The sequence below is a fragment of the Acromyrmex echinatior genome, chromosome 1, assembly GCF_024713525.1.
Source record: "Acromyrmex echinatior isolate Ae372 chromosome 1, ASM2471352v2, whole genome shotgun sequence".
Lineage (NCBI taxonomy): Eukaryota > Metazoa > Arthropoda > Insecta > Hymenoptera > Formicidae > Acromyrmex > Acromyrmex echinatior.
The window spans coordinates 1,800,476-1,823,354 of record NC_141852.1 but is presented as its reverse complement, the minus strand read 5'-3'; the positions used below and the strand labels follow the sequence as shown (position 1 = coordinate 1,823,354).

At 38.4% G+C, this 22,879-nt stretch overlaps 1 protein-coding gene and 1 pseudogene across 28 annotated transcripts in view; both read right to left on the bottom strand.

Moving 5' to 3' along the window:
* pHCl-1 (pH-sensitive chloride channel 1) overlaps positions 1-22,879 on the bottom strand; it is a 673,866-nt gene that overhangs the window by 62,805 nt on the left and 588,182 nt on the right. The window lies entirely within an intron of this gene.
* Positions 13,241-22,846, bottom strand: LOC147910806 (uncharacterized; annotated as a pseudogene).

Below are 22,879 nucleotides of genomic sequence, written 5' to 3'. Positions count from 1 at the left end.
AAAGAGAGAGAGAGAGACTATAAAAACAAATTTATAATAATATATAGATAAACATTCTTTACTTCTGATTCTGACAACGCTTGAGAAAATGACGATAAAAATAAATTGTGACACCTGAGGAGGATCAATGACATAAAATATGTAAACAATCGATAATCATTATTATAAATCCTATCAAAGATGTTAAAATATGAATCATATAAACATGCAGTATCTTCATTGGAATTAATCCCGTTTTTTTTAACCTTTGATATTAATCTTTTCTGCATCAAGAATTTTGATATTATTCCAATCGAATGATTATCCAACTTATGATTAGTAATAACAGAATGTTTAGATATATCTTGATTTAAATTCTTTTTACGTCCCAAGACTCTAGTTTTGGATAAACTTCGAAAAACGTCAAACGTCAAAAACGTCATCTGATTTTTATAAAATTTTGCAGAAACATTCTAAATGACTCAAATGTCAAATAAATGTCCTTAAATGGATTTTCACCGACAAAAAGATTTAATGCCAAAATATTTAAGTAAAGTTACATACCACTTGAATGAATTATCTTTACATAACTCATTCTAAATCACTTCCGAAAGACTTTAATATTGATCTTGTCCTCCAAGAAGATTTATTCCACTTTCGTGTGTCCCTTGACTAGGGGAGAAGGGAGGGGATGAGAGGCGATAAAATGAAACTCATTTCGTCTGGAAAGTCGCCTCTGAAGCAGGGATGGAAGTCGTTTCAGGTGAAAGTCGTGCGCCCGCAAATAGGAGAGGAGGTGGGATGGAAGTCGCTTTTGGATGAAAGTCATGCGCTTCCAAGCAAGGGAGGAAGTGAGGTGAGAGTCGCTTCGAGTGAAAGTTGCGCATCCCCAAGCAGGGGAAGAGATTGCACGAGAGTTGCTTCAGGTGAAAGTCGTGCACCCCCAAGCAGGAAGGAGATGGGGCGGGAGTTGCTTCAGGTGAAAATCGTGTGTCCCCAAGCAGAGAGGGGTTGAAAGTCGCTTCGCATGGATCTTTTTGAATATCAAAGTCAATATCAAAGTCTCTCGGAAGTGATTTAGAGTGAACTATGTAGAGATAATATTCTTAGGTGATATATAAAATTATTTAAATATTTTTTGCATTAAATCTTGTGAAAATTAATGGCATTTAAGGGCATTTGATGTTATTTAGAGGGTTTTTATTAAATTTCATAAAAATCGGAGATTTGACGTTTTCGGAAGTTCATCTGTAGTTTTTAGTTGTCTCTTCATCTGATCCACATATAAAGCGTCACAAACATTGCACAAAATTTTATAAATAATATTGTTACAAACATTCAAATCTTTTTGCCTCTTTATAAAGTTGTTGACTTTAGTAGCATTACCAGTGTTATTGTGCTTCTTATTATTGTTGTTTTCCTTTTTCTCCTTTTTCTTTTCACTAACTTCTTTTACCTCCATCACCTCCTTTTTTTCGATTTTGCATTTCGCTAGAAAATAATTTTCACCGTTATTTTTTAAAAACTAACTCTATATTTCCGCTATCTTATTTTTAAAAATTTGCTCGACATAGAAATCATCGGAGAGTCTTGCGTTCGCTAAGAATATCCAGAGTTCGCTGCATGGATGCCTGCGTTATCTAAAACAAAATTGTTTTCTTCTTTTTCTTTTTATTACAGTAAAATATATTACATATATGAATTGCATTTTACAGTGAGTTATTTTTTAAAAGCCATCTTACCTATTACGATAAGGGAATGTTTCGTACGTTGCGTAGAGGTGGAGCATTATTCACGTCAGATTCAATTCACTCTCTTCCTAGAATTATTTTATAAAAAAGTATTTTATAAAGGAAATTTCTAACATTTAATTAATATGTTTATTTTTCCAACTTACGTGCAGCGATATCTTCATTCTCTTCTTCTGCGTGGCGTCGTTGTTGCCCTGGTCTCAATAAAGCTCTAGATATACCAAAGTAACGCACAAGAGGAGCGGTGCACTTGCACACAGTTCAGTTGTACATACCACTCACATCGCTCTATTCCTAATAATGTTTCACTGCTTCACTAATGAAATTATATTATTTTAAGTTAGCCAATTGATATACACTCGTAGAGATTTTCAATTTTTGACTCACTATAACCGTACCAATAATATTAAGTGCTTATTAGATTACAGACAACTAAGTTGAAATAGCCAATAGGAAGTTGGCGTTTTGGCTCAGGTAAAAGGATCGCACTACTTTGATATCTATATCTAGAACTTTAGGTCTGAAAGGCTCACATTGCATTAACGTGCGCTATTTGACGATTTCTCTCTTTAGAGAAAGAAATATTACAATTTAATAATAAAGAAATCTTTTTATTTTATTGTGTAATTTAATTGTAGCAGAGCTCTTATCTCCTCTTACTCCTTCGTTAATGATACTATATGCCAATGAAGATCTGCTATATATCTACCAGCGTTATCCTCCCATGGTTAAACTCAGGGTTGGGAAGTAACGCGGTACTTATAATGCCGTTATTGTTTTCGTTACTTTTTTCAGATACGATCATTACTTTTTTCTGTCCGTAATGATAACGCCGTTACATTCTTACAGTAACGGTGACGAATTTAGCTGTTACTTTAATTCCCTATTATTTTATAATTTATTTTTAATTTCTTAAAATAATTTGTACTTAATATCTTATATATGTTCTAATAGTCACTGCCAATATTGAAAATATATAATTCACATTACATATCTATACTGTAAATTTTTATTATGGGCAATAAATATTGAAACACATAATAGTAATCCTGAAAATAAATCGATGAAAATCATTAAAATCTCTATCAGTTTATTTCATTATGAATTATATTAAAATGGGTCTATTGAGAGAGAGAGAGAGAGAGAGAGAAAGAGAGAGAGAGAGAGAGAGAGAGAGAGAGAGAGAGAGAGAGAGAGAAAGAGAGAGAGAGGGGGGCGGGATTAAGAAAAAGCATTAGTAAAACTGTAAATAAGTTTAATATAAAGAAAAGCTTGTTCTATATAAACGAACTAGTATAAACAAACTATATATACAAACTAGTTAGTAGAGAGTTTCAAGTTTGAATATTTATTTCACATTTAATATTAAATTAATTATTAGCTAATGTAGTCTTAAAATAACGCATAAAATAACCTTAACTTAAAATAATCCTGGTTAAACCATTTACATTCAGATGACACGAGATATATATATATATATATATATATATATATATATATATATATAAGTAAAAAGGAAAAAGGGCTACGAGCCTAAAACATAAATTGACAAACTGTATGAGTAGTTAAAAAAATTTTTTTGAAATAAAACTATGTCATAAATTAAAAACGTAAAATATAATTTGACAATCAGAAGGTGAACAAAACAAACGTTTCGATCCTAGTTGGATCATTTTCAATGTGACAAATAAGTTAGTGTGACAAAATAAATAAATAAATCATCTTCTGTGCCATAAAAAAGGCACCATCATCAGTTTTATTGACAAAATTATCTTATTATCACATTCACGATTCCAACAAAAAAATTTGATAGATGCTATTCATATTTTCTTAAATAACTGTTATCCTCTTCCCTTTATTTTCTCTACAATAGAACGCAGATTAAAGTTTCATAAATATAACAAAGATACTACACACTATTCACGCAATAAAGACAAATATTTTACGATTCCTTATGTTAAATCCATTTCCGAAAGTTTCCTTCCAATCTCTAGTATGTTTCATTGTAAATTGGCCTTTTCTATTCCCAACACGTTAAAAAGCTTCATAAAGAGAGGAAAAGACGAACTTAACTTCCTATCCAATCAGAATGTTGTCTACAAGATCTCATGTGATGATTGTGAGGCGAGTTATGTTGGTCAGACAAAGAGAAAATTGAGCACGAGACTACACGAACATATCTCTGACATCAAAAAGAATACAGGTTCTCCTACTGTCATAACTGATCATCGAATCAATTTTGATCATAATTTCAAATGGAATGATGTGAGAATTTTGGACTGCGAATCTTCTTACAATAAGAGATTGGTGTCTGAAATGATTCATATTAAAAGACAGAAACAAGGCCTTAATAGACAAAACGATACCGAATCTTTACCCGATACTTATTCACAGATCATCCAGTCTCTTTCTCCCTCTTGATTGCTTTCCCTTCCCTATCCTTCTCTTCTCTCCCTACTTTCTCTCCCTTCCACTTTATTCTTTCCTTTTTATTATTTTTTCCCCCTTCCCTTTCTAGTTTTCCATTTCAACCTTCTTGTCTTTATATGTCGTACTTTATATTTTAGCTTCTTAAAGAGACGATCAATTTTGATTCCATTCGCATTGCCTAATCTATAATACATCATTTTGACACACACATAAGGTATTTATTATGAATTTATTTGTTCTAAACTCATCATTCATATACAATGCATGTTGGCAATTTACTCTTTTTTTCTTATGTGCTTGTCTTAAAATATCAAAGATAATTTTTGCCTCTTTCTTTTAATTTTGACTTATTATTACGACTTATTTGTACTTTCCTTTTTACTGTTTGCGACTCGATTCGTACTTTTCTCATTATTCTTATTATTCTTATTTACTTCTACCGTTAATTTATTATTACAATTTATACTTGCTAACAGAAACATGTTCGTTCTTATTCACACATACGGTTCGGAGGAGCACATTTTTGTCAACTATAATTATTTGTTTGATTTTCTCTCAATTTGGAGCGAGCTTTATAGTTAATTTGCGTCCGAATGCGAATTTTACTTGATCTCTTATGTTTTTTTATCTACGTTATAACTTTATTGTTAATTACCGTTGTTAATTTATTTTGTCACACTAACTTATTTGTCACATTGAAAATGATCCAACTAGGATCGAAACGTTTGTTTTGTTCATCTTCTGATTGTCAAATTATATTTTACGTTTTTAATTTATGATATAGTTTTATTTCAAAAAAATTTTTTTAACTACTCATACAGTTTGTCAATTTATGTTTTAGGCTCGTAACCCTTTTTCCTTTTTACTTATTTTGATTTATTGAGCCTTATTATTTTTATAATATATATATATTAGGTGTTGGAATTAATTCGTAGCGTTTTTTAATGAAAGAATGTTATTTATTTCACATGAGCATTAAAAAATACATTAATGAAAGTACTTCCCATCACTTGTAAAACGCTACGAATTAATTCCAACACCTAATATCTTTACTTCACTTTCATCAGTACCTGCCTATACATAATGCATAGTACTGGAATACTCTTGTGCGAATTTTTCGAAGAACTGTAGTTTTTTTCATCATTATCTCCGATAACTTAACGACAAGTATTTGTTTGCAATCAATTTTTTATTAAAATTGCAAGCGATGATGATGAACATTGCAAGTAAATCACGAAGCGCCATTTTCTGCTTATGCACTTGAAAAATAATATAGGTAAGTTGACGAAAGATAAAACCGAAATTAGAGTTAAATTTCTGTACTACATGCTATTTATTCCCTTGGAAATATATTTGGAAATTTTTTTTTTCGAAGAAAGGGAAAAAATGGAAAAATTGTCTAATGTCGCCAATAATTAACAGCTTTTAACATTTTTATTCGCACCTCTGTCTCCTTATCATACCTGACAATTTTCTCAAAAGCATTTCCTAAATCTCTTGCTAGGTTTACTTCAAACAAAAGTTTTTCATAAAATTCCTTTGTGATTATTTAAACTCGTCACTTAGATTTTTCAAATTCATCAAATGCGTAGAATGATTAAAAAAAAGAAGAGACGAAACAGGGGGTAAACATATTTTTACAATATATCTCTGTTGACAGTTGCTCTTCAATAAATAAATACTACTGTTTATAATTTATAAATAGATGTATTCACTCTTGTACTACAACAATTATATCAATAAAAATTGGTTGTTCCATCTTTTGGTAAATTGTTGACATATTAGGAGTAGCAATACTATAAGGATTCTGGATCAAAGGCGCGGGTATGACGTCATGGGCGCGACCCGGTCGAAGACATTGCTGTTTATGTAAACATTGACTGTTCATATAAATATTAATGATGCATGCCGCGGACTCCACGCCTTCCCCAAAAATGCGTCGCGGACAAAATATTTTAAACAAAATATATAATAAAAATTCTTATCTTCTCTGTGTCCTCCTCTCCTCCTCCTCCCTCTTTGCATTTTTCTCTTCGCTTTAATGGTCATCCTCCTCTTCTTCTTCCTGCTCGATCATCAGGGCACTAAGGAAGTGGATACCTAAATTAAGTTCATTTATTGTATGGAATTGTGATGTGTATCGCCTCAACAAGATATTCCAGAAGGAGAGGAGGAGGAGAATCCTCCAGGACTCCTCCGGCAGAGACGCTTTCCTCTTCCTTCTCTTCTTCTTCCTCCTCTGCCTTTTCCTCCTCTTCCTCTTCAGACTTCTCTTCAGCCTCAACCATAACAAAGTTCAGGAGCTCAAATTTGCTCGATAGATGGAAGAGGCCCATTATGAAATCCGTACATTCTTGAAGACTGATGTTAAAATTTATAAGCAGTCCATTTATAGGCAGATGTATAATTCTTCTTCCTCTTTGTTTTCTTCTTCTTTCCCTTCAACCTTTTTTTCTTCTACATCCTCTTCCTCTTCCTCCTCTTCCTTCATTACCTCATCAACCTCTACAATCTCGTCAATCTCGAAAAGGTGATGGAATAACTTAATTTCGCCGACATGTAGTTGAGTGATATCAATTGCAATAGTCCTATCATTCAGTCGAACGAATAGATTTGAGGAGGAGGAAGTAGTCGCGACAACTTTACCTTTTTGTTATTGTTTATTACCCATTGTTTATAGATAATAAAATTGCACTAAATAAAAATCACTTTTGCTTAATCATATACATGTGCAAAAATATTCCACCATTATAAATAAATGTTGCACGTTTTTATAAAAAATCACTCGCATAAGAAAAAAAAACGAATCTCGCGAACGAGGACTTGACAAAAACTGACAAAAGCTGAGAGTCATCCTTCACTGCGGCGAAGCTGCCCGGAATATTAGTTACGGGTGGCCATTGTATATTAAACATTTTGGATTATAAGTATTGGTTGACTTTAAACGTGTTAAGAGAAGTGCTGGCAAGTGTTTATATAAATTAAGTGCGCAAAGAATATGATAGATGAAGGGGAAGCAAAGACAGTACATATGTAGATAGTGATGTCAACGAAAAAAATCTCGCTATCGCGTATAGCGTCTCGTTAGTCGCTAAAGCACTGTCAATGAGGTTGAAGTATGAAATCATATTTCTCGCAATTCTTTCTTTCCAGAAGCGTTGATAATGATAGTTTTCTTGGAAGAACCGCGAGATCGGTGATATATAACAACGCGATAAAAGAAGCGTCAATAACGATATTTTTTCTAGGCGAAAATTGGTAACACGCCATTGATGCTCTGCATGCTTTGCGTGGTCGCCGCTCTGTACCCTACAGAAAGAAATGTGAATCGTAATTCATCGTATCCACATTATACTACAGTGTTGAATCTCGCGAGCATTGAGTTTCCAATGACTTTAAAGGACATTCCAAAATTCGAACGTTTGGAGTGCGTTCTATGTAAGATGGAAAATTCCAACAAGGAAGATACATCCAACAAGAAAAACTCTATAGCATGATTTGTGCGACAACTCCAAGACTTGGTGCACCGCGTGAAAAATATGGTATCCGATAACGTGCCCATGGTAGCGCTGTCGAAAGAACAATGGAAAGCATATCATAGTGCGATGCGTTGTTGATATCTGTGAAAAACCGTTCGCGCCAGACGAGAGAGAGACACGCGGATATGCGATCATTGTCATCTCACCGGTGGATACCTCGATCCAGCGCATGCAAACTGCAATCTAAGTTATAATTAAAGAAATTGCTACCGCGTACGACGGACATGTAGATCTCCTTCCTATAGGAAGGAAAAATACATTTCATGTATTTCACTAAACATGTCGATAGTATCAAAGATAAAAATAAAAAAAACTTTCAGAAAAATTGTATAAAATTAAGGTTTATCGATTCTTTCTAAGTATAAGCCTCGATAAATTGGCGTCGTATCTCGATAAAGAAAAATTAAAAATTACACAGTCAGAATTTTGCTCAGGATTTCAATTTTTTCACATGTAAAGGCGTCTTTCCGTACGAGTACATTGACTACGTCGAAAAGTTAGAGGACATGCGCTTATCATCGTGTGAATCATTTTTCAGTTCGTTGATGGACGACACCGTATCCGAGGGCGATACGCTCCGGGCGTATTCACGCCGCGAATATCTGGCAGCGATTCTCTATTTGAACAGTGATCTGTACTTGAAAACCGATGTCTTGTTATTAGCCGACATTTTTGAAAATTTTCACGAATTGTGTCGCGAGTTACAGTCTCGATCCCGCGCATTACTACTTGCCTGGTTTCATGTGGGACGTCATGCTGAAATATACGCGCGTAAGATTTGAGTTGCTTACCGAGATCGATATAGTTCTATTCATCGAGCGTGGTACACACGGTGGCCTCAGTCAATGTTCAGACAGATACGCACAGGCTAATAACAAGTACATGCGTTCGTACGACTTGTTAAAGCCATCGTCGTACCTTATGTACGTACTATGACGTGAATAATCGTCGTGGGGCGATCGTCAACCGCTGCCATAAACGTGATGAGCAATGTGTCAATCGCTGCCATATGCCAAATTTTGATGAGTCGAAGACGTTGCGAATTTTGACGCGAGCGCGATCGCTCCAGATTTCGCCCATCGATTATATTCCCGAGGTTAATCTCGAGTATCCGCAGTATTTGATGACCGGTACACTGACCTATCTTTCTGTCCAACGCGCGATAAGCTGCCCGGCAAGCGCGAGGATAAACTTCTAGCGACCCTGTACGATAAATAGCGTTACGTCATCCATTATCGTAACCTGCAGCAATGTACTCATCACGGCATAACAAAGATCCATCAATGTGTTACAATTCGCTCAATTCATCTGGCTCCGTGATTATATTGAACTCAATACATAGTTTAGAACGCGCGCTAAAAACGATTTCAAGAAAAATTTATATAAATTAATGAACAACGCGGTATTTGGCAAAACTATCAAAAACATTCGAAATCATGTAGACATATAATTAATAACAAAATGGGAAGATACAACGCGGAGACAATGATCGCGAAGCTGAATTTCCACAGTCGTAGCGTCTTTATGGAAAATTTGATCGCCGTCAAACTCGAGGTGAAGTTCAACAAACGATTTACGTGGGTATGTATATACTCAACATATCGAAAGTCTGCTTGTATGAATTTTACCACGAGTCACTGATGTATCGCGACAAATGCAAGATCATGTACGCCGACACGGACAGTCTTATATACGAGGGGCACTACTTATATTTTGAGCCTTGGCAACACTGAATGTCGTCAGGTGCCATCTGACGTTTTCATTACAAAGTTTGATATTTTTGACCACAACCTTCTTCAGAACGTTTTGTTATTTGAGCGCGATTTGTATTGTTTACAGTTACTTGAAAATTGCGTCTCAGCGAAAAAATGGAATTAACTCGTGAAAATTTTCGTGCAATGATTTATTACGACTTTCGACGTGGATTATCAAGACAGGAGTGCATCGATCAACTTACTTCCACTTTTGGCGATAAAGCCCCATCCTTTGCCACTGTGAAACGCTGATATAACGAATTTAATCGTGGTCGCTGTTCGCTCACCGACGAAAGTCGTGAAGGTCATCCAAAATCAGTTGTTATGTCAGAAAACATTGATGCTGTGCAAAAACTAATAATGCAAGATCGTCATGTGACATACTGCGAGATTGAGACAACCTTAGGCATTAGTTCCACCAGCATATATAAAATATTGCATGATCATTTAGCCGTGAAAAAGGTTTGTTCTCGTTGGATCTCACATAATCTGACAAAATCTCAAAAAGATGCTCGTGTCGATTGGTGCAAACAAATGCTTAAGAAATACAATGGCGGTGCTTCAAAAGACGTGTATAAGATTGTAACAGGTGACGAATCATGGATCTATGCGTATGAGCCGGAAACTAAACAGCAGTCGATTGTATGGGTGTTTCAAGATGAATCAAATCCAACAAAAGTTGTTCGCGCTCGAAGCACTTCGAAACAAATGGTCGCCTGTTTTTTCGGAAAAACTGGTCATGTGGCAACAGTGCCTTTAGAGGAATGTAGAACGGTCAATTCTGAATGATACACAACCATTTGTTTGCTGGAAGTCTTCGGTGAAATAAGGAAAACAAACAAGCGCCGCCGGATCATTCTTCATCAAGACAATGCCAGTTGTCACACATCTCGTCTAACAACCGACTATTTGAGCACTCAAAAAATCAAATTAATGGGTCATCCGCCGTACAGTCCTGATTTGGCACCAAATGACTTCTTTTTGTTCCCGAACGTCAAGAATAAATTGCGTGGACAACGATTTTCGTCGGCAGAAGAAGCCGTTGATGCATTCAAAAACCATGTTTTGGAGGTGTCTGAAGCGGAATGGAAAAAATGCTTTGACAAGTGGTTCGAACGCATGCAGAAGTGTATAGATCATAAAGGAGAATATTTTGAAAAACAATAAAGTCATTTTCAATGACAAATTACTGTTTCTTTATTTTTAGGCTCAAAATATAAATAGTGCCCTACGTATCGCATCGAGTGCGAGAACGTACGAGATGATGAAACGCGATGTCGCTAGATTCGACACGAGCAATTCGAAAACATGTATGCCTCTTATGAATAAGAAAGTACCCGGCCTGATGAAGGATGAGAACAATGGTATAACAATGACCGAATTCATAGGACTCAGAGCGAAGATAAACGCAGTGAGGGATGGCAAGAAGGACTAAAAAGGCAAAAGGCATAAAGAGTAACGTAGCGCGAACGATAACATTCGACGATTACACGCGGTGTTGAACGAAAAGATTGAAGTGACTCGTCGTCAATCGTGTATATGATCTAAATTACATAAGGCATACACGAGGTATATCCGAATCGAAAATCGCTCTGAGTCCATACAACGACAAACGATACGTCGTACCAGACTCGACGGAGACGTTACAATATCTTTTGGTTGGGGACAATACCTTTGTAATATATATGCATTAATATTTATATCACTATCATGTTTTTATATTTCTTATATTTTCATACAGTGTATATGTATTACTAATATTATGTTTTATGTATTACTATTTCTTAATATTATCATAATTTGTACTTTGAATACGTTTTTCTACATTTTTTTTAGATTTTCATATAATGTATGTGTTTATATATTATCATTATAATTTACACGCCATGTATTTACATTTATATAAGTATTACTATTATGTTTTTGTACCATTTATTATGTATTACTATTATTTTTCATTTCATGTGTCATACATTTATATACATTATATATCTCCAGAAAACAAAAATGGAAGGGGTAATAAAAAATATATTTCATACGATTAGATACTATTAATATTGTTGTCTCTGACTTACATAAGCATACGATTCTCACTCGCATTTGATATGAGGAATTCGTAAAGGATAGACATAAAGCATAAAACATAACAGGATGGTCAGATAATTTCAAGTGCACAATGGCTCCACGAATCGAGTACAGATTATGGAACAATGTATGTCGGCCAAAGTCCATGCTCAGTACGCACTGCTAACCATGGAAAATTCTCGGTCCTCTCGTACGAGTCTCGCTCCCTATTGGACGACGCGGTCGCGTAATCTCGTCACTTCGCTGTTGCGCAATTATCGTATTTTCATTCAGCTTCTTCCGAAGATTCTCGTGTTTAACGGAAATTCAATCACAAGTTCGGTCAGCCTGACATTAAGGCCGCTCACGGCCGCCACCGCGGTTTTATAATATTTAATTAATTGAAATGCGTAAACAAAATAATAATGCCTCTCCAGATTAGGCTAAAGCGAATATATGAAAATTAAAACGCTAATACTTTTGTGATTGTGTGGTTTATTAGAAATACATCAATTGAATCGCAAACTAAAATTGAAGATCTTTATTACATGCTACCTTCGTTTTCACTGTCGAAACTCGTGGCGGAGTAATCGCCTCGTATGACCGGCTCGGTCAATTTAACCAAGGTTTCATATTTGAAGCCTCCTATGTACCTTTGTACGGTCTTTGCGATATTTGGCAACGTCTACATCAGTTAATACATATCTATTATTTTTTAATCGCTTAATTACACGATATGGCGGATGCTCAATAGGCGGGTGCTAACTTTTCTCTCGCGGCATCAAAATTCTTTACTACAGTTAGATCATCCTTTGTATATTCGCGCGCAAATTTACGTTTGCGGTTGACGTATCTTTCACTAATTTCTTGCGTCTTTTCGATCTTCTCCGACGCTTTCTCTTTAGCCTCTTTTAAATTTCTCTGCTTCGTCCTGATCTAATACATAATTTTTCAACGCGTCGAAAACATGACCTCGCTGTTTAACGTCATATAGCAACTCGCTGGGTGTTTTACCAGACGTCTGATTTATGGTCTTATTTATGGCGAATTTGATTTCATTCAGAGACATATGCCAATCTTTTCCCGTATATAATTTTCCTAAGATAGAAGCTAAAACGCAGTTATATCTTTCCACTTGCCCATTAGGTGCATCCAGAAGCACGATCGCTCACCGAACGCTCAGAGAGCTTTTGTATTTGTTTTATATTTGTTTTATTTTTGTATTTGTTCTATATTTTTAGTTTTAACGGAATATGCCATTCAGATGCAAGAATTTACTGAGCGCTCAGTGAGCGGTCGTGCTTCTGGACGCATCCATTGACTTGGGGAGATCCGGTAGCTATTTTTATGTGGTTAACGCCTATGACATAAATTCGTCAAACTCTCTCCGAGGTAAAACTTGTACTCCCATCGGAAATTAAAATTCTTGACCGACTATAACTTCGGAAATAATCTTTAAGGCATCCTATTGTTTCGCGTGTTATCGTTGATTTGACCGCATACAATCTCATGTGTTTTATAAACGCATTTTATGCGCATTTTTTTACAAAAATGAGTACAAACGAGTTTTTTCACGGTATCTGTACGATGAAGGGCCAAAATGATCTATGTGGACTACCTTAAATGATATTTTTTTTTTCGGAATACTGTGAACAAATCCTTCCGTCTTACTCGAAAGTTTTGAAAAGAAGATGCACTTGATGCAATTTCGTATGAATCTGAATTTTCTTTTTCATATTTGGAAATCAATAACTTTCTTGCAATACTGCGTGAGTTTTGTCTACCGAAGTGTCCAAACTCGTTATAGTATTTGTATATTAATTCTTGTTCCATTGTGCTAGGCACATAAAACAAAAGTTTCTCCTTGTCTCTCATTTTCTGGTACACGAGTTCGTTACGCATTTCGAATAGACCATCTTGCTCCTCTCGAGTCTTAATTCTCGAATTTTAGTGTCCTGCATTTGACATACTGACAAATTAAATTCGAATGTTTTCTTCGACGACTAAAATATTGTAAATAAATATTGTAAAAAAATACCCTACTCAAGGCATCGACGTGTGACATTTTTTTGCCGGGTCTATGTTCGGTACTGTAATCGAAGTTCTGAAGCTCTAAGGCCCACCGCGCGATTCGTGAGTTTATAACTTGTTTCTTTAAAATTATTACAAGCACGTTGCAGTTTGTGACAATTTTTAAGAGTATTCTTTGCAGATATATCCGAAACCGTATATCTTAATGCGTAAATAATGCTAAGGTCTCTAACTCGTAACTGTGGTATCTAACCTCCACTTCCGATGTCCTTTTCGAGAAATAAAAGACCGGGTGATAACGATTATCTGCCTTTCGCTGCAAAAGCACCGCGCCAAAATCTTGCGAGCTTGCATAGCAGTGTTCCGACGGATTTTCAGGATTAAAAATCGATAATACAGAAGTCTCAGTTAATTTTTTTTTAAGGTCTCGAAGGCATCTAATTGTTGCTCGAAATTCGAATGCTATTCCCTTTTTCAATAATGCATATAGGGGACCAGAAACCATAGCGAATTTTCGACAAATTTTTCTGAAGTAAGAACTCAAACCGAGAAAACTTTGAACATCGTGTACGGAATCGGAAAATTCTTTACTGCGTTGATTGCGTAATCGCTCGGGCGTATGCCTTCTTTCGAGATAACATAGTCTAAGAATTCTATCTTTTCGTAACAAAATCGGCATTTATCTAATCGTAATTTGAGACAATTTTGTGTCAAAAAATCAAATACTTGACTAAGCGTTTCGAAGTGTTTTTCTAAAGTATCCGTTGCTATTAGGAAGTCGTCTATGTAAATCATGACGTTTCGTATCGGGTCGCTCAGAACTTCGTTTACGTAACGTTGCACAGGAGCGTTTTTTAAATTAAACGGCATTTTACGATACTTGTATTGGCCGAATGGAGTTACGAACGCAATGTACTTAATACTATTGTATCTTCGGACACATTTATGTGGTGAAATCCGTCCTTGAGGTCGAGCAGCGTAAAATCGCTTTTCTCGCAACGCGTCAATTTGATCTTCGATAATGGGAAGTGGAAAATTGTCTTTGACAGTAACTTTATTTAGGATTTTGTAATTGATACATAAGCGAATCTTCCCATTCTTTTTCTTGACTAGCACTATTCTCGACGCATACTCCGAATTTCCTGGTCGTATAATCTTTCGCGCCAACAGATCATTTAGAATCTTCTCTTTTCAACATATGATAGTCTTTTCGACGTAAAGTGAAAAGGTTTATCCTTGACAAATATCTTTATGTCGGCCTTGATCTTTGGCTCCAGCGGCTTTTCTGCGTGTATATACTCGTGCAAAAAAGATAAAAGAATCTATCTCGCGTCTCGCTAGACGTTTCAGGATTTACATCTATCTTATCTAACTTGTCTCTCTCAGAGACGCTTACGTCAATGTTTAGTATTTCCGTCATTTCCGTTTTACATTCGCCCTCTAACTTACTTAACTTTAGTCCTAATACTCTGATCGCGTCTAATACTCTGATCTTTCTAATATTGCATCACATTTGATTGCGTAGTCGGGCACAACTTGAAATATTATCGCGTTTGCGCTTATTTCCTCTCCAGAAACTTTTTCTTCGATCTGTCCCAATATCTCTAATACCGATCCATAGAGTCCCTCGTAATGACCATCTTTAACTATCGCGATCTGATCTGACAGGATAAATTTCGCTTCAATAAACTAATCGGACTCGCAATATCAATCTGCACCACGCACTCTCGACGGTACTTAAGTTCGTCTCTACTTCTTATCTGTAACTTCACAATTCTTTGAGAGTTTGTTGTCGTTCCGACTTTCTTCAATCATATTGGAGATCTGTCCCGCTCCCTTTGTTTGTACCGGCATCTTCGGTGCTGTCGTCGTCTTCTTTCTCTGCAGACAATCCCGCAGCCAGTGATCGGTCGCCGCGCACTCGTAACACGATCCGCGCTCTCTCTTCGGCTTCTTCGCTATGTGTCCCAGCTGGTTACAATTGTAGCACTTATTTCCCATGCCACCTCGTTCTGCCGCTTCCTGCAAACGCTGTTTGTCTTCGTCTTGCGTTTAAACTCTGTTTTACCGGCATTAGCATTGCCGCCATAATTTTGGTTTGCCGTTCGGATCATGACTTTTCTAAGCGCATTAATAACTCTTCTTTTATAATCTTGAATGCACGCCTGATTACGCGTGATTTCGTCGGGGATGCCGTCGATTATGTAGTCCATCAACTCGTCCTCGTCTATCGGCATTTTATTAGCGAGAATAGCTTTATCATAAAGATAGTCACTAAAGGTCTCGTCGCTGCGCCAAGTTCTCTTTTCAAGTCGCCGTCGTAACTCTATCTTTGCTGGGCGATGATCGAACATAGTTCTTATCTTCTCGAGCAACACGTCTACCGAGATTTCCAAGTGATTTCCGACCGTGAATGAAACCACTGCAGGCTTTTTGCTTGAGCCGCATTCCGATAACAACGCGCCGTACCGTCTAGTTGATATGTAGCTCGAATTAGTTCAAACTGTTTACGCCATATGGGAAACGTACCTTCCGAACCCGCTAAATTCACTTAATAACTTGCTGACGGCCTTAAGCTGTGACCGCGTCATTGATGTTTGACTGGCGATTGTCGCCGGTGAGGCAATCATGGTCGTTTTGTTTGTTTCGAGCTGCCGCTAGCGGCGCAGGATTTTTAATTCTCGCTGCATAAGGTCGCGTTCTCTTCTTAAGATTTCAAGCTCTCTGTCTCGCTCAATCCGTTCTATTACATAATTGTCCGAACGCGGCGAACTTCGCGAAGCGATCTCTTGTCGTATCTCTTCTTCGACTGCGGTCACATCGCGTTCCTGCTGTTGCATTGTCGTTCCTTCTATCTCTGTCGGCGTTTCTTCCACCGGAACCTTTCCTATCTACCGTTTCCACGAGCCTTAGGGATCACGTTCATAAAGTCTCTTCAACAATTCTGACTTGGAAGAGAGTCTAAATACTTAAGTATGGCCTTCAACTCTGACACCGTTCCTTTATCGTCGTTCATTTTCTCAGTCCTTTAGTCCATTACCGATCTCGTAGACATAAAACTACTTACACACGTAAACCGTAACAATGCGTACGCGACACTTGGCACATGCAAGTTGTCCTCTTTTAACACACAAGTTTTAATCCTCCTAATTTTTATTTCATGGATTTGTTATTACATAAGTTTCTTATCACGTAAGTTTTTTCCTACTTCTGAGAAATGTTGTCTCTGACTTACATAAGGACACAATTCCCATTTGCATTTGATGCAAGGAATAAACGAGGAATTCATAAAGGACATAAGCATAGGACATAACAGGATGGTCAGATAATTTTAAGTTCAACGGCTTTATTCCGCGAATCAAGTACAGGTTATGGAACAATATGTTTCGGCTAAGGCCCATGCTCGGTACGCACTGCTGCTAGCCACGGAAGAGCCTTCTCAGCCCTCTCGCACGAGCCTCGCTCCCTATTGGGCGACGTGGTCGCGTGATCTCGTCACTTCGCTGTCGCGCAATTATCATATTTTCATTTGGCTTCTTCCGAAGATTCTCGTGTTTGACGGAAATTCGACCACAATATATTGATATATTTGTTATATCTATACAAATATATATGAATGAAAATTTTATCAAATGGCATTGTTTTTGTGTATCCACGAATTGTGCGATGAATTCCATTGAATTTTAGCTACTTGATGTACACTTTCTCTCCTTTCCTGCGCAGTACTTTCTCCATGTCCGGATGAGCAGTGCGATGCAACTCGTGCTCATAGAATGCTTCAGCAAATTTTCCGCGTCTAGCAGATAGGTTACGGGATTGGTACGCTGCACTTTGTCGATCGTAAATACCTCGGCAGATCAATTTGGTGTGTAACCTTTCTCAAAAATCGTCTTGTACTTTCGGTATTCACTCACGCGTACCGAATCGTCTATTTTGAATTTTGCAGGACTCGCCTTTATCGCGCTGTACATCGGAGCAAGAATCTTTCGGCGATCGCGGGAGTTACGTCGGCGGGTCGCATGCTGATGGTGCGATGCTTACGCGCGTTGTAATCCGACGTGAAACGCGACAGCTTATCGATCCACTTGTAAGTGCCATGGAATGTAAACATCTTCATAAACATATCGTTTTTGAGTGTGCGATTGAATCATTCATTGATGCTTTCAACGTTGAATACGTAGAATAGTGGTTAACGTTGTATTTTTTCAAGATTTTCTGCACATCGGCATTATAAAATTCCTTCCCATATTCATTTGTAAATTTTTCGGACATCTTCGCACGAATTATCTTGGCGACAGCGTAGAGCCGTCTCGCTTCCACGCTTGTTCTTGAGGGTACGACCCACGCATACTTGCTCAACACATCGATGACAGTAAGTAAGTAGTGGTGGTCTCTGTTGAAGCTCTGTTGAATACGGGCGCATCTCGACGATATCAGCCTGCCACAAATTGTCGTATCCCCGGACTATAACGCGCCTTCGCGAAAAATTTCTTCTCGCCGGAGCGTGCAATTACTCGATGTTTCTTGGAACTAATTCTTCTCTTTTCACTGAATCTCTTTTTCATGATACAATGCGTATACACAGGATGCAAGAAAAAAATGTATTGTTCCTCGCTAACGCCACTCGACTAGTCCGTTTCATCGATACGCAATTTAATTTATAATAAGATCGGCTTTGCGAAGTTCCTCGATGATTGATATCTCATTGTCATGAGCATTGTTGTCCGCTCGGTGCGTCGAGTAATCGTAGACGATCCACCAACTCGTTGGGATCATCGTAGTTGGGTGCTACGTCTTAGTGCTCGTAATCGATCGCGTTGTCGTTCAGTGTCATGGCGCGAGTAATTCCTTTCCAGATTTCTTTTTCTGTTTGTTGGGCGTGATCGACATCAATGATGCGATTACGTATTTGTATCCCCTATTGCTCAATAATCGAAGCTGCGAATGATGTTTGTGTTTGTGCGCGTTCGTCGCCAGCAGTATGCTCTTGTATTTATGCATTGTCTTCCGTGTAGAAGAGATCGTCGGAAATTCTCTTAAAAATCAACTACAGACCGAGTGTATCGGCGTATTGTACGCCGTCGATAATTATGTTGTCCGCTATTATATCCGATAATTATTGTCGAAATATTTATTGCTAAGAATCAGTCCATCCTTGTGTAGGTAAACGCTGTATACATCTATACCGTTCTCTTTATCTCGCGTTTCCCTCAGGACAACCTGGACGTACTTTTTGATCCAGCGGGCCAAAGCCGGCTCGTAACGTTTCTCGACCTTCTGACGTTTGCAACCAATTTTGAACCGTTGCGAGTCATTAGTCGTTTCGAAAACGTTCTCCAACATCCTATCGTCGTGGGGTAGAGGTTATCGGTGATATGATCGTTGCGGGATGGAGGTTATCGACTGTTCACGATCGTGCGATCGATCATCGGATTTACGCTGGGTCACGGAACGCTCGAATGTCTCGTTCGCTTCCTCTTTCTCCTCCTCCTCCTTCTTCCTCTCACACTTAGAGGCAGACCCCGCGTCATCGTTACGCGACTCTTTCTTTGAGAGAATGCATACCGGGCGAAAAGTCACAGCAGCTTGATAAGAAGTTTAAAATATCTGTTCAATGTAATGTCCTCATCGATTCTATCGGTCTTCAAAGCGCGATGTTTTGTGCGGATCGACTTGCTCGTCTTCTCGATTTCTCTTGTGATTTTTTCACGCTCGCGCATCTGCCATGTTCGTTTCTGGCGAAGTATTGACAACGACTGACCACGTTATGGTATTATGGACTTATTAAATCTCTTTCTGTATCTACCGTTTGTAAGCGCACTGTCCTTATCTATCACTAGAAATCTATATTTTTATTGCCAACAGTCGCAGCATAATGTGCAAAATTTGTTATACGACGTACATGTCGGTATTCACGTAATCGTTGTGAACATATTTCAAGTTAGTACCATCCTGTTTGAACGGAATCAGCAGATTCGCGTTGTTGTGTATCAGATGTTTAGGTATCTTCGCGTACGTTTAACAGAGATAAAAACAGACGTTTGTGTGGCGGCCCATCGAGAAATATTCTCTTACCACATTCTGCTTGTCGCATGCCACGTCATCAATGATAAAAATAGAATTTGGCCGCCCCTCGTTCGGTGAAAACGACATCGCTGTTATTGGAGAACGTAAAGTAGCCGATTTGATCGATAGATGTAAACAAATTTTCGAGATATCGATACTTTTGCTGTTGCAACGATTTCAAGTAGACATACTTGTTCTCGGAACGTATGCCGTTCGGGCTCTCAAGTAAGCCTATGAGAATGTTGGTTTTATCGCAATTCGACGGGCCGCAAGTGATCGCGTGTATGGTACTCGGCAGCATTTCGCCTTGCTTGCGCTTCTCCGCACCGCCTCTCATCGCGATTTCGTGTCGCAGCAGTGATGCGAATTCTGGGCCGCTTGCAGCGGTTATTAGCATGAAAAGAGCATAGACGGATACACAACACATGCACAAGTATACACGGATATGGACTCATTGTAGTATACTCATTGTAGTGTACATATCTTCTTATGCCCCTTTCATGCTAATAACTGTTGCAAGCGGAATTCGCACCACTGCGTCATAGTTCGTGACGCGTATCATCAGCGGTTGTTGTACGAATTTCATGTTCGCACTATGGGCTGCGCTCTCGAACGACTATTTAAAGGCGCACGAATCTACGAGTCGTGCAGTAGCAAAATGTATCCCGCGCTGTGTCATCCTTACGGTATTCGAGACTTGAGCACCGAGTAGTTGCAATATATATCGAAGATCATATTTTTACGCGTATACGGTGACTATATCGAACACGTCTGGGATAAGTTTCCAGAACACATGAAGGCAGATTCAGAAGTTCGAATCTATCGTCACTGCGACGAGCACTACAATTAGCCATGACAGCGGACACATATAGACGGTCCCGCAACGAAGATAAAAAATTATAGCGAATATCGGCGTCGCGCGGTCTGCTGAATCAAGTGATAAACGCGATTCCTTTCGAGACATATTCCAGACTACCCGTTCTGCAGCCTGGAAACGAAACGTGCGTTCTGGGCACGAAACGATTAGCCAGAGGTAATGCGAGCATAAATTCGCTGGACGCGGCGTGCCAAGAACACAACATTGCTTATTCTCAAAGCACCAATTTTTGAAACGTGCAATTTTACGGAAACGTCCACGCCGCGACGCGCTTGAAACGTTGACGTAATGTGGTGACAATAGCAACAATAACACCGATGACGACGACGATAGCGAGGGTGCAGAATATCCGATAAAGCTCCGCGCAAACTATATGATGAGATGCGAGATTAGATGCGTCTACAGAATTAACTTTGGCAAGCCCAACAGCATTGGATCGCTGCTGAGATTTTTGTCGAAGCGTGTACTGCGGCCGCGAAGATGGACGAATCGGACGTGTCGATCAACATAATCAATGTAAACGTTATCCATGTAGAGTCTAACGTGACCGCGGGCGCATACAGCAATGGCAAAAGCGTGTACACGATATATGAGTTTTCGCTGAGCGTGTCGCTAGGATATAAGGTATCGGAACGGCCGGCGCAGATCATTTACCTGCCAATTATCACACAGAGCATTACGGATCTAACATATGTGTCGTCGACGGACGATTGCTCGATTTTCAAGGAGAAGAGATCATTAGATTGCACGTATAACGGCGATAATGATAACGTGAGCGTGAGATGCTCGTGCAGAACGGAACGGAGTGCATGCAGAGAGATAACGCATTCTTTACAAGGTCGGTGACGTCACAGCTCGACAACACTCGCTCATCTAGCTACATCAAGAAGAAGCTCAGCGCGACATTTTTACAATCTTTGAGATTCGCGATGCGCAATTTAAGATGACTGATATTCTAAACATTGAGGATGAATCGATCTTTGACGATCGTCAAGATTGAGACTTATACGTACAACCCGTTCGCCAAAACAACCTTCTGGTACAGAGATGAGATAAAGATACCCATACAGCAACAGGATCTATACACACTGTCGTACGAAAGCTTTCTATAGGTCGAAGGAAAACTAATGAAGAACAAAGAGGTCCAGGGTGCTAACGTGACATTAGGAAATAACTGCGTCGCATTCATATTCGATGAGATTCAATACGAACTCAATGATGTGGAAATTGACTACAAGTGAAATGTGGGCATAACTAATACTCTCAAAAACTATGTAACAGTGTCGTCCAACAGAAGAGTGATTCTGCCGAATGCCGGCTGGGATGTGCAGACTACTGCGGCCGAATACTTTAATTTCTATGTACCGTTCTATGAACTGTAGAGATTTTGCGAGAATTACGTGTAGTAATCAACGAGTTGATTATGATACGAACGCCCTAATGACAATAATTGTCTAACGGGATATCCGGCGGTAGAGTCAACGCTCGAATTATTCAAAGTATAGTGGCGAATGCCGCACATATTATTGAACGAGATAAATCGATGCTGCGCGCTTTGGAAAACAGACGATATCTGAGCATGGCTTTTCGCTCGTGGGATCTGTACGAGTTTTCGCTCTTGCAGAGTACAACCAAGCATTCGTGGACCATCAAGATGGCTACTCAGCTCGAGAAGCCGCGCTACGTCATCTTCGCTATGCAAACAGGCCGAAAAAACGTCTGAGAACATAAGTCAATTAGACGACTGCAAATTAACCAATGCGAAATTCTACCTGAACTTGGAATGTTATCCGTATGATGACTTGAATCTGGATTTTGATAAAAATAGATGTGTGATTCTGTACGCGCGTTTCTGTAAGAAACTACTACGGATACGAGTATCTCGAGCCGAGCCTCATCTTTACGACTTTTCTACGTAATGACCCATTTGTGATCATCGATTGCTCTCGCTAAAACGAATCGATCAAGAATGGCACCGTGGATGTACGATTAGACTTTGAATGTAAGGAGAACGTGCCTGCAAATACAATAGCCTATTGTCTCATCATACACGATCGCATGATTTAGTATAATCCGTTGACCAACGTTGTGCGTAAAATTAAGTGCATCCTCCTAAGTGCATCCTCCGACACGATATAAAATCTGCGATATAAAGTCTTCTTCTTTTCAATAACATGTCCGTAGCAACGTTCGTGGATCAGCAAAGGGATTCATCGTTAACAAGAAATTTATCGTGAAAGAAGTGGCGGTGTTGAAACAGGGGATTGTTCTCATCCCCTGTTTCATTGCATTTTTATACACTGAAAAAAATGCATGTAATTTTACATGAACATTACATGTTTATAACTGGAAATTACTTAAATATGATTGGAAATTTTCTTTTCTAGA